We start from the raw sequence: 12,799 nt of genomic DNA, 5'->3' as shown, positions 1-12,799 counted from the left end.
GGAGAGGGGAGGTCGCTAGCTAGTTCTCTGATAGCATTCTCAAAGAGCAGGCCAGGTAGGGGTTGCAGGAGTGTGCTATGTCAGGGGCTACTATCCGGAAAACCATTTTAAGATTTCAAGAGCATCGAGTCTGCTCTTGAGCATATCTGCCACTGTTGCTTAAAAAAATTAGCATGGAAAAAATAAAATTAGCACGTGAGATAGGTAAATTGTCACTAGTTGCTAAGATAATTTATGGGCCTTTTCTCCAGTTTGGGTCTTTAATAAACAAGGCAATTGCAGATTTAGAGGCTGACTGAAAACAGAAGCGTTATGAACTTTTTTTTATTTTTTTCAGATTGCTGGGTTTTGTTCTACAACAGGGGACCACAAAATCCTGTATTCCTATTGCTAGTTTACTCCGTGCTTAGAATTGCACCGTGCACTTAAAATTTCACAGTGGAAATATGATAGATAACTTTCAGTTAGGGAGATCTATAGGCTTTGTTGCCCGAGCGGCTATTACTGCATTACTTTGTCCTCTGCCACGCGTGTTCTTAGTTCTTTATTTCCTTTTTTAAAGAATGCCGTTCTGCCTGTGAGTGGCCTTTGAACTGAAGTGCTCAAGATGGTCATAAAATGTCTAAATGCCTTTTTTGTTGTACGTTTTAGAAGCATTGCTCACGCTTCTAATAGAGCTCTCCCACTCCACACCACAAGAAAATATTTTTCGTATTTAGTCATCATTCAGTGTCTGCGTTGTTTTGCGTATGAAAATGTCATTTATTGGCCTGTTTTATTATAATTTTACCCTCCATTTTTACTTGCATCCTTTGCTATTCTTTCTATGTATTAGAGTCCTAGTACGAATTTTGACATTGCCAAGCACATGGGACCTACACATGCCCCGCCCCTCCTTTTTTTTTTTTTCCCCTGTGCATTTCCTACCTGGAGACCTCTGTTGTTCAGCTGCCATTGCCAAACACCCTTGGAAGATGCTTGGAAATTTTCTGTGGTTTTTACATAGCTTTGATTTTTTTTTTTCTGAAACAAATCTTGTCTTTTATGTCCTTAAATTTGAACATTTTTATTTGTTTGAGACAGGTTCTCACTGTGTCACCTTAGATGGCCTGGAACTCACTAGGCTGGCCCTCAAATTCAGAGACCCACCCGCCTCTGCCTCCCTAGCCTTAGGATTAAAGGCATGCACCACCATGCCTGGCTAAATGCGAACATTTTTAATAACAAAATTGAAATGTATTCAGGTCTTAAATCCTGGCCATAAAAGACAAGGCTCGCCTGGTATAAATGTAGTGACATAGGAAAAAAAAGATACCAAAAATAAATAAATAAATAAATAAATAAATAAATGGAGAAAAAGTGTTTAAGTATTAATAATCAAGCTAAAAATTGAAAGGAAAAAATAATTCAATCTTGGCAAAACATTTTTAATACATAGCTTCAATATATGGATCCAGGTTATAGTGGAATAATTTAATATTATTCCCTGAATCCAAAAGAAAAGAAAAGAAAAAAATAAATAAAACTTTTAAAATGAGCATAATCCTTCAGAGTGCTTGCTCAAAAAGTAACAGGATTTTTACAGAGGCTTGTATCTATTTCTGAGGGAGAAACTCAGTGTGAAATAAGTGTATGACTTATAAAATGAGAGACATAATTCAGCCGTATAATATGAAAAGGGAACTGAGAAGATATCAGTTATGTATACAAACCATAAAAAAAATTTGTGAGTCTGGAAAATAGTTATTACCCCCTAATTCTAAATACAATCTATCCTTTTTTCCCCTGATATCTTGACACTTTTAATTTAATATAAATTTCTAAATAAAATTGTTTAAAAATTAAAAAATAAATAAATAAAAATGAGGATAATGTAATTTTTTACAACTAGAAAGAAAATTGTTCCTTAAGTACTGATAAAGTGAAGTCTACATAATCACAGTATTTACCTCAGCTATTTAAAAGAATGGAAACTGTAAATGGTTAGAATAATCTTTCAGTATAATAAAGAAGATGTAACTGCATCTGATATATCATTATCAAATTAGTAAACAATAAACTTGTACATTTTTATACAAATGGTGTTTAATCTACAATTGCTCTGATGTTTGATCCGTATTGTGGTCTCACTAGAATATTTCTTTTATTTAAAAATATTTACTATTTACAGTTATTTCTAAAGTCCAGCCCTCCTGAAGACAGTACTCATACTGATTATATTTTCTTTTAATTCTACTTTATCACTTTAGGAATAGCTGAAAAATAGAGTTGCTTTTAAAAGGCAAACTTATAAACAGAATGACTCTTGAGTTTAGTGTCAAATATATTTACATTTAGCCTAGGATCTCCATCATACAGATAGTGTGGCGGTCATTTGGACTATTAGCCACCTGTGGCCCATGTTGTGGGATCCAGGGGAGTCCCTGCCTGTAAAGGCCATTTAGATTACTAGCCACCTCTGGTCCTGGTTGTAGGAGCTTGATATGGCGTAGCCCAACAAACAACCCAGATGGCCAAGCTGTTAATCACTTTCAATTCCCACCTCTCTAGGTAGAACAGGTTTTTGTTTTGTTTTGGTTTGGTTTGGTTTTTTTAACGTCTTTCTAATTGGAAAGACAATCCTGCGTGCTTAACATCCCTGATTTCTCGGGAGATTTGCGGTGAGATTTGCAGTCACAAGGACCTTCACGCTGTGTTCCCAACACTTTTTATGGTGCCCTAAGTACTATGAAAGCACTGCGTAGCCCTTCTTCCTTGTTCAGCTTTATTCTTGTCAGAATGTTCTACCTCTTCCACCTTGTCCCGGGGCTTGGATACTCAGTCCTCTCCTTGATCCGTTCTGCTGACGAGCCTTTCCGCGGAGTTTCTTGCTTGCCTTCTCATGTTCATTTCTAGTCTTCCGGTTTGATTATCCCTCCCCTTCTTTCGCCCCTCCCCGAGTGTGCATGCGTGTTTCCCCTGAGTGTTCTATGTCTATGCAGCTCATGTGTGCAGTGCCCATGGAGGCTGGCGTTATACATGTATGCTGGGAATCAAACTAGGATCTTCTGGATACTTCCTCTCTGACATCTCCCTGAGCTCCAACTCACCTGTTCGGTCCCTACTGGAAATTTCCTCTTGGATATTCCAGCTCCGGTAAAACAAACAAACTTATGCCTGTGCTTCCTCCAAAGCTCAGTGACGTGTGAGGGTTTCCTACATTCCCACAATTCAATCACAAGTCTGTGTATTGTCAATTTTCTCCCAGGAATTTTCACTTAGGAAACGTAACGTGCCCCATCTCAGTATAGGTACCATTTTTTTGGTTCCTTTAGGGATGGAATGTAAAAAGAAAAAAAAAGTAGTACACTAAACCAAGCCTTGACAGGTCCAGACCCTGGTTACTTTCACTCTCATGTCTTCACCACGTCCCAGTTCCTAAAGATTTACATATTACGTAACTGCTTCTCTCCGTTTCTCTATCTAGGGCGTTTGTGGAAACATCCCCTGATTTGCACTAACACCTGTACATCTTCCCATTCCCTCCACACAGCTGAGACTCATGTCTTTTGAAACGCTGAAGTATTTCATTCACTTCTTTGATGATCTTAACATTGGGAACTAAGATCTTTCATGTTTCAAGAAAATCTGTGTGATCTCTGTATCTTACGTTGTTGAAGAAGCCGCTCCAAATCCCCAAAGCCATAAAAACATTTTCCTTTAACACTGGAGGACCATGGTCAGTATGTAAACCTGACTGAGCTTTTGTGTGTTAATGGTGTGAAGTAAAGATCTACTTTCCTTTTTCCATAATGGATAAGGCAGGCGCTGCACAGGTTTTGTTGGCTCCCTGCTTTGTTTCTTTCCTCAGCAGCCCTGTGCTAGGGGCTTAAGTAGGTCGCACTTAGGGTTTTTTGTTTTTGTTTTTTGTTGTTTTGTTGTTGTTGTTGTTTTTTGGGGGGTTTGTTTTTTGTTTGTTTGTTTTGGTTTTTTCCAGATGGGGAGTCACTATGCAGTCCTATGTAGAGCAGGTTGGCCTCGGACTCACAGAGATCTCCTTGTGAATACTAGGATTACAGGTGTGTCCTGCCACACCCAGTTACCCTCCTGAGAACACCACAGGCCTTCAATATGTGGGGTCTGTTGTCATTCACGATCTGAATTACAATGAACAGCTTCACGATATTACTAATATTCTAAGTAAGTAGTTTGTCGTCATTACTAGAAAGACCCTTCCAGGAAAACATATATTCATTTACACCCGAGACTGCTTCACTGTTCAGTTGTGCTCTGTTTATTTACTTATATGCTTTTGTGATAGTTTCTTACAAATTTGCAGAGCACGATTCTTCATGTTTAAAAATTAATTTTAAAATAAATACGATTTTATTTGATGAAAAGGTGAACGTCTGGGGGCTGGAGAGACAGCTCAACGTTAAGAGCAGTTGTTGCTCTTCTAGAGGATGCCACACCCACATGGTGGCTGGCAACCAACTATAACCTCATTTTGATGGGGATCTATCTCCATCTTCTTGTCTCCAAAGGCACTAGGCACACATGTGGTGCACAGATAAATAGGCAGGCAAGACATCTATACACATAAAATAATAAGTAAACCTAAAAAAAATTTTAATGAGATTTTATTGTGCATAATTCTAGTGCCCAAAATGGGCTTGGCACTCTGTTTCAAGCAGGTAACTCATGTGGTGTCCAGAACAGACCTCAGCATCTGTGCTAGTTAGCTTTAACTGTCCTCTCATAACAACATGTCTGAGAAGGAAGCGAATTAGGGATTGCCTGGAGCAGATTGGCCTGTTGAGCATGACTGTGGGGGATTGTCTTGATTGTCAATTAATGTAGGGGGAGGAGCCATCTCACTATGGGCGCTACCATTCCCTGGGCAGGTGGTTCAGGGCTGTTTGAAGTAAGTAGTTAGCCATGAGCCTATTCAGGCTGTCTTGCAGCATTCTTCTATGGTTTCCTTGCCTGTGATTTCCCTGGTCAGGAGCAATTTTTCATGGGACAGAGGGCAGGCCAGCCTTCAAATTCTTTTTTGAGTTCCTGTCCTGAGTGCCCCTAAGTGATGGACTATTGCCTGGAAAAGTAAGTCAAATAGACCCTTCCCTCCTCTAAGTTGTTCAGGTCATGGTATTTGTTACAGAGACGTAATGACACTTAAACAAGGTCTATTTCTTAATATCATCTCAAGGAACCTATATAATTATGGCGAATCTATCCCATTTGCACATTGAGAAGTCCAACTAATTTATCGTTGGCCAGGTTACAAGTATTACTCTCCTAGATCATCAAGGTACTGATGTTTTTTCATTCTTGGGTTTCTGGGTTTCCCAACGTTGGTTATATAATTACACTTTCATGTCTTCAAAACCCAGAAAGAAATTTCAAAATCTGTTTGCCTCATCACACATGTTGCTGAACCTATTCAGCAAGATGTGCTCCATCCCACTGCAGAAATAGGTTTAGGTTTAGAGTTCCATACATAGCTCGAATATATATAGCAGACATCCCTAACTTGAGGATATATTTTTGGCAAAGGTGTGAGAACAGAAGTACTTCCTGCACTTCCAGACCTGGCCCGTGGAAACTTCCCATTCATGGGTTTGCTATGTCCGACAGATTCTCAATCACTGGGGTAGTAAATCCAAGGTTAGTCTTATAAGAAGCCCGTTGAGGATGGAAAAGCGGCTGCCAGTCTGGGCAGCTAGTGGAGAAGCCTGCTCAGTGCCAAAACCATAAAGTTTTTCTGTAAGGGATTGAAACCTGAGCCTCCTAGGCTATTTGAGGTCACCAAAATCTAAAATAGCAAGGGGGTAGGGCAGGGGATTTATGTCAAAAGTCTGGACAAATGTGTTATCATCTTAACTCAAAACCAGGGATAAAATTAAAGCTAATACTTGAAAAGATATATGTTTGGATTCTGCGTATGTTGCGTTTTATTTTATTTTATTTTTCATACTGTGCCGTTTTTCTTTGGCATGCTATTTGAGAGCTGTTCTGTTGTAGAACTACCCACCTCCAGTCAAACCTGTGTGCAGCTAAACTTACATGAATAATCACTTTACATTACTCACAGCCTGTGCTTCCCTTCCATGCTTCCCATGCAATGATTGGTACTTAGAAGTTATGACAATACCCCTGAAAAGGGCCAATCTCATTATCTTTAATAGGTTCATTTGTAGTGTTTTTCTGTATCCATTATATCTCCAAGAATGTGAGGGTGCGCAATTAATCGCTATTTGGGTACAACATCTCTTTTCACAACTGTCTGACTGAATGAGAAAAATGTGTTCTCAACTTAAGTGTGAAAAGGTGCTTTCAATTGTGGAGGCATGGAATCCGGTGGGTGGGTGGGTGGGTTGCCAGGGAATACAGCAGTGGGAAACAAAGCAAAGTACCCTGAAGCTTACATGTGAGTAGACAATCATTAACTTCGTAGCAGTTTATTTTTATAGTGTATGTGCACATAGACATGGGTCATTAGTCTGCACACTCTAAGAATATAGTGTCCAGAATAGCAGACAACTCAGTTTTTCAGGATTTACCTTCAAATTGCGCTAACAGGCATTAAATCATTTCTAAAATACTAAATATAAGTGATATAGGGGAAGAGCCTAAGAATTTTAAGCATTTAGGGGCTAAAGAGATGGCTCAATATTTAAGTAGAGGAAGTGTCTAGCTTGTGAAGAATTCAGTTCCCAGTACCCATGGTGGGTGGTTTACCACTGCCTGTAATTCTAGCTACAAAAGGAAGTCAGATATCCTCTTCTAGCCTGTATGGGAACCTGCACTCAAGTGACAGACACACACACACACACACACACACACACACACACACACACACACAAATATACACAGATCTTTTTTTTTTTTAAGTATACATAGAATTCTTTGGCGAAACAGGAACAGGAGGTTATTCTGAGAAAGGATGAACAAAATTAGATCTAGACGACATGTAGGTACTAACTAGCCGAGGCATGAAAAATACCATTCTGAAAGATGCAACATGTCAATTCACAAATTCAAAGAAGGGAAGGAGGTCCAGTGTGCCCAAGGTGCAGAGAGCACACAGTGAGTCAGTGGAGTGTGCAGGTGAGGACCTTGGGGGACCGTTTACATAGCACAAGAAATTCAGTGGGAACAGTGAGAAGATTAGAGAATGGCTGGGTGTGGTGTTTCTGAAACATCCATTCTGGCTGTTGTGAAAAAAGTGAATTTTACTGATCTGTGGTGATTGTCTTGAAAATAAGAGGAGAAAAATTATAGCTTGAATTCAGGTGATAGTAACAAAATTAAAGATACATATACTTCATTCAGATATATATATATTCTGTTACTGTGTTCCCTGCTTTTAAACCACTGCATCATGAACTTTTTTTTTTACTTTTGATCAGTTTACTTTCATGAAAGACTTGAGCTGATGGAGGCCAGAGTTCAAGTTTGACATCAGGCTCTGGAAACACTAGGATTGTCCAGATGATGGTTTCACACTGTTGGGATAAGCTCATTGTACAATATCAGCAGGTTAACTGAAGACATTTTGAATAGTGCAATAATGGGACTGCCAGGTTTCTTTTGATGAACACTGACACAACTATATGATGAAGTCATGGGGGTATTTGGATGTCATTGCATTAAGTTATATGATGATTAGTCTTGACTATCAAGTTGATTAGATTGAGACTTGTCTAGGAAATTATTAGAGCACACTTTTGGGTTGTCTATGGTGGCACTTTCAGAAAGATTAACTGAGGGGAAATATCTGCCCTGGGCTTCTGGCTATAACACCAGGTGGAATAAAAGAAGAATATTCACTACCATATGAGTGAGTGTCTTTCCATGCCCCACCCTGCCCACCATGATGGATTGACTCCTCTGAAAACATGAGGTAAAATAAATATTTCCTCCCTCAAGTTGATTTTCTCGGATATTTAGTAACAGAAATAAAAAACTAACATGACTTATTCTGCATGAAACTATTTGCAGAAAGAAATGATACAATATGTTGATGAGGACTTAGAGTTATAAAAGACTTACGTATCACCCCACTTGTTATTTGTTTGAGTATTTGGAGGTAGGTATAGATGGATATATAGTTATTAAATTCTCTAAGTAAAGCTTTCCAAACATGATTGTGTGCAAAGGAAGGAATGTGAATGAAACTTCACCAGTATTTTCTGATCTCTACTTAATACATTTTACTTGTAGAATAAAAAATAAAGAGGGAATGACTTTTGGATTTATATGTATTCTAGCAGATTTTTAAAATTTGTAAGCTCCATAGGTTCTTCCTTGATACTTAACACCAGGAGACCTTTAACTGTTCACTGTAGGACTCACAACACTGTGAGGCCATTAACTTCATTTTCTACATGAGGGAACAGAAAGATGTATGTGCTCAAAGAAAGTGACTGACTGAAGGGATCATACTCTGGAAGATTAAGTCCAAAGCATGCATGTATGTATGTATATGTATATGTACATGTGTATGTGTAAGTATATGTATGGGGTTTTGTATATATGTACATATATAGTGTGTATGTATATTGGTGTGTGTTGTGTGTATTTGTGTATATATTAGTGTATGTGTGTGTGTGCATGTGTATATATATTGGGGTGTGTGTGTGTGTGTGTGTGTGTGTGTGTGTGTGTGTGTGTGTGTGTAGTCTAGAGAACAACCTCAAATGCTCTCAGGCACCAACACCTTGTTTTTTGAGATGGCATCTCATTGGCCTGATCACTCACTGAGATGATCAGGTTGGCTTGAACAAGCTCCAGAAATCTACCTACCTCTGACTCCCCAGTGGGGGTTACAACTTCATGCTCCCATGCCTACCCTTTTTTACATGGCTGTGGAGATGGAACATAGGTCCTCCTGCTTGTAGGGCAAGCACCAGCCACCAGATCCTACGTTTTCAATCACTTTACTATCTTCCTTATTCCATTCATATTTCTGTGTTGTTAGTTTTCTTTCTATTGCTTTGACAAAAGGCCATGATGAAACACATCTTAAGTAGGAAAGTATTTATTTGACTTTCAGATTATAGTCCATAATCAGTGTGGGCAGGGGTGAGTGGGGAAAGGGGACCCAAGGCAGAAAATCAGAGCAGGGACCTGGGGCCAGGAATGGAGGCAGAGACCATAGAGGAATGCCGCTTATCAAGTTGTTGTCATGACTTTCTCACTATGTGGTTTCATACAGCCTAGAGACTTTCTGCAGAGGTGATACCACTCACAGTGGGATGGGCCATCTGCCATTAATCAAGTATCAATAAAAATGTCTTGCAGACTTGTCTATAGGCCAATCTAACAGAGGCATTTTCTCAATGAAGGTTCTCTCTCCCCAGATAACCTAGCTTGCCTCAAGTTGCCAAAGAGAGAACACATACCAAATCTTGATACTAACAAACTCTCCTTTTCAGATGGGGAATGTTGAAAACACTTAGTTACTTAGGGTAAGCTGCTCTTAGAGGGAGGAACAATTTGAAGTGAGCAAATATACTCCTGAAGTATAATAATTTGTCTCCAGGGGAAAATCCAACTACATTTCCTTCCTTGCTAATGAGCTACCCAACTCCCTCCACGTCCAATGGTGTTGTTATCTAGTCAACAACTGCTTTTCCAGAGAGACTAGTGATGTGTTTCCTGAACATAATACATCTGTAGCGGCCACTGCTTGCTCTGTAGATTTGCCAGAAAACATCTTCTGCTTTCCAGACTACTTATTCTGTTTTTCACTTTTTACTAGTACTCCCATTCCTAAAATTTATTTTTGGTTTTATTTCAGGCTAATCGAGATTAGAGTCTTCAAATTTAGATTAAATATTAACCGGAGAAAGGTCAGAGACTCTTAACTCTTTACTAGATATTCCAGTGACATGGGCAAATCCATTTTTTAATTTTTTTTAATTTTTATTTTTTTGGTGTTTCCAGCCCACTTCATTCCTTGGTCCTACTTCCTGATGTTTAATGGAGGGTCTTCTGTTGGCTCTGATTCCTTAACAATTCTACTTTATTAGTAATTTCTTAAAGGAATATACCTCCCTTACACCCTGACTACCCTAAATAGGAGGGAAAGAAGATTAAGGAGAACAAGAAAGAAACCTTCTGCGGGGGGGGGGGGGGTGGTTCTGCGGGGCAAATCCCCTAGCATAAGTCTCAGGAGTCCAGCAGATCCTCTATCTGACAAAAGAAGTAGCAAATTCACGGGCCAAACCTGGAGGAATCCATGGAGCTCACCACCCACTGCCAAATCCTCCAACTCAGATCTTTCTCACTCTGATTCCTCAAAGTCCTTCTCCTCCTAATCAATGGTCCTTTTTGTAATACAATACCCCTGCAGAGCCAGTCTTTTTTTCTTAGACTGAAACTTCCTCTCTCTGAGTCTATCTAAGATCTTTATCAGTTTGTAGAGACAAGATCTCAGTGGAGTCAAGCCAGCCAAGACTACTTTCACCTTGGGCCCAGCCTAAGGCAAGGTTACATTCTCTTCACAGTCTTCTATTCAGAAAAACTATAATCTAAATGTTCCTTGGGTAAAGGAGGGAGAGGGAGAGGGAGAGGGAGAGAGAGAGAGAGGGGGGAGGAGAGAGAGAGAGAGTCACATCTATGCTCACATCTACGTAGGGTTCTCTTTAAGTCTGGGTAATCCACCTTTCAGTTTCCTACCATTGTGAGGATCATACTAATGAGCAGGCATGCCCAATGGTCAAATCCAGACAATTGACATAAGTCTCATCCTTGTGGGATATGCGCATCTACATATCCAGTGATGAACTGTTTTTATGCAACTCAGTTCAGTTTTGGTACTAACCACAGTTAGCACAGACTACCCAGGTAAAGGGTCATCCCCATATGACTGCCAGCACCTCAAAAACTAGTCACAAGTCCTCAGCTGACATCTTATGGCCAAAAAACTTTCCCATAACTCCTTCTACAGTCTGATACTTTGTTAAGCTGGTTTCCAAGACTTGGGACAACACTTCACCATAAGAATGCAGAGCCAAATGGAGAGCTTGGAAAGGGTCCCAAGGTACTTACTGTTCCATGGAATTAACGTTACAACTTTGCAGCCACAGTCTGCGTACCAAGAAGTCAAATTTCACCACTGTCTGCCATTAAAATAACTAAATTAATAAGAACCATCAGGAAAGAGAGGCTTGTTCATTGTGACTACATTGAGAAGCGAAAACGAGATCCAGCTGATCTCCACACACCCCTGCCCCCACCACTCCCATCCCCATCCCGTCCCCACCATCCACACCATATGCACATTTGAGCAGTTCCAATCAAACGTGGCCCTGCCCACCACTGACCCATCACTTCCTGTTTCATTGTGTAAGGTGATCTCATAATACTGGAACAAAATGGAGTCTCTGAAAAAGCATGATGAGATTTCTCGGAAATTTCCCACTTCCTTGCGGTTCATTATTTCACAGATTTAGTGGATTGAGAGACACAAGTACCTCTTTTGAGTATCCTTGTTTCCACAAGGCCAGTTACATTAAAGGGTACCACTTCGCAGCATGTAGACAATAGCCACTTAGTGACAGTCTCCCAAACCTGTCATTTAGAGTTTTTGATGTGAAGGCTTATTAGTTAGCCCTGAATGATGAAATCCTGGCTCTGTGTGGTGGACCCTCTCCCATCCCCTGAGGCTAAGAAGTACCAACACCTACCTGAGCTTGGATGCCTGGATTTTGCTAGGGACAACCACTCATTATGAAATCATCAGGGGACTCTCAGCTCCAAGGCATCTGCCGTTTCACTCATCCAGACTTTTCTATTCCTCATTATTCATTTTTTTCTGTTGTTGCCTTTTTTTTTTTTTTTAACTTTTACCTTTTCACTGCTTCAGGTATAGAGCAAACTGCCAATTGCCTGTATATAGACTACGCTCATATTGGTCTCCCTGTAGACTTGATCACTTTTCTGAATTCTTATTTCCCGTTCCTGGTTTGGGATGGCAGCCTATAGCCTTTCCAGATGCTCTACTTCTCTTAGTGCTACGGTTCCTCCATGTATTCTAACATGATCTTTGAAAGAACATTTGACGGCATTTTTCTTATATTTCTCATTTCCAACAAGTACCAAGTCTCATGCATTCTGTATCAAAAACTTCACTTTCATTTTCACATTAAAGTGTATGCCTTCCTGCTTGCATACGGTCATCACGCACTTACCTGGCTTGTTTTATGTCCACTTAACACAAGCTAGGGTCATTTAGGAAGAGGGAAACTTAACTGAGAAAATGCTTCCACAAGATTTTCATGTGGTTGAGTATATAGCACATTTTATTAATTAGTCCTTGGTGTGGGAAAGCCCATGTTTTAATTGTGAGTAGTGCCAGCTCTGGGCAGGTATTCCAGGGAGGTATAAGACAGAAGGTTGAACAAGCCGTGGAGAGCAAAGTGGTAAGCAGCACCCCTCCATGGTCCTGCCTCCATGGCCCTGCCCTGTTTGTGTTCCTGGCCTAGACTTCTTTCAGTGATGCACTGTAATGTGGAAGTCTAAACTAAAATAAACCCTATTTTCTCCAAGCTTCTTTGGTCAAAATGTTTTATCACAGCAACAGAAACTCTAAGAGGACAGTATTAGCTTGGTACTTAGTGACTGTATTGTCTCCTTTTTGTTTCACTAACTGAGCTCCCTCCTTCAGGTCACCAGCCCAGGGCTCTAGCCTTCTACAAGTCATATTCATTGTCTTCCATACTGAAAGTGAGGTCAGACTGAGAAATGAAGTCATGCAGAACTCATCCATAGTGACTATCTATTTAACAATCTGCTAAAACATGTTGCTAGC

At 40.0% G+C, this 12,799-nt stretch overlaps 1 long non-coding RNA gene across 1 annotated transcript in view; it reads left to right on the top strand.

Annotated features, from left to right (window-relative positions):
• The window catches only part of LOC311583772, a 671,074-nt gene that overhangs the window by 244,077 nt on the left and 414,198 nt on the right, over window positions 1-12,799 (top strand). The gene's annotated exons all lie outside the window — the stretch shown is intronic.

Source organism: Acomys minous (genome assembly GCF_964271855.1).
Source record: "Acomys minous genome assembly, chromosome: 14".
Taxonomy (NCBI): Eukaryota; Metazoa; Chordata; class Mammalia; order Rodentia; family Muridae; genus Acomys; species Acomys minous.
This window is presented reverse-complemented; position numbering and strand designations above follow the sequence as displayed.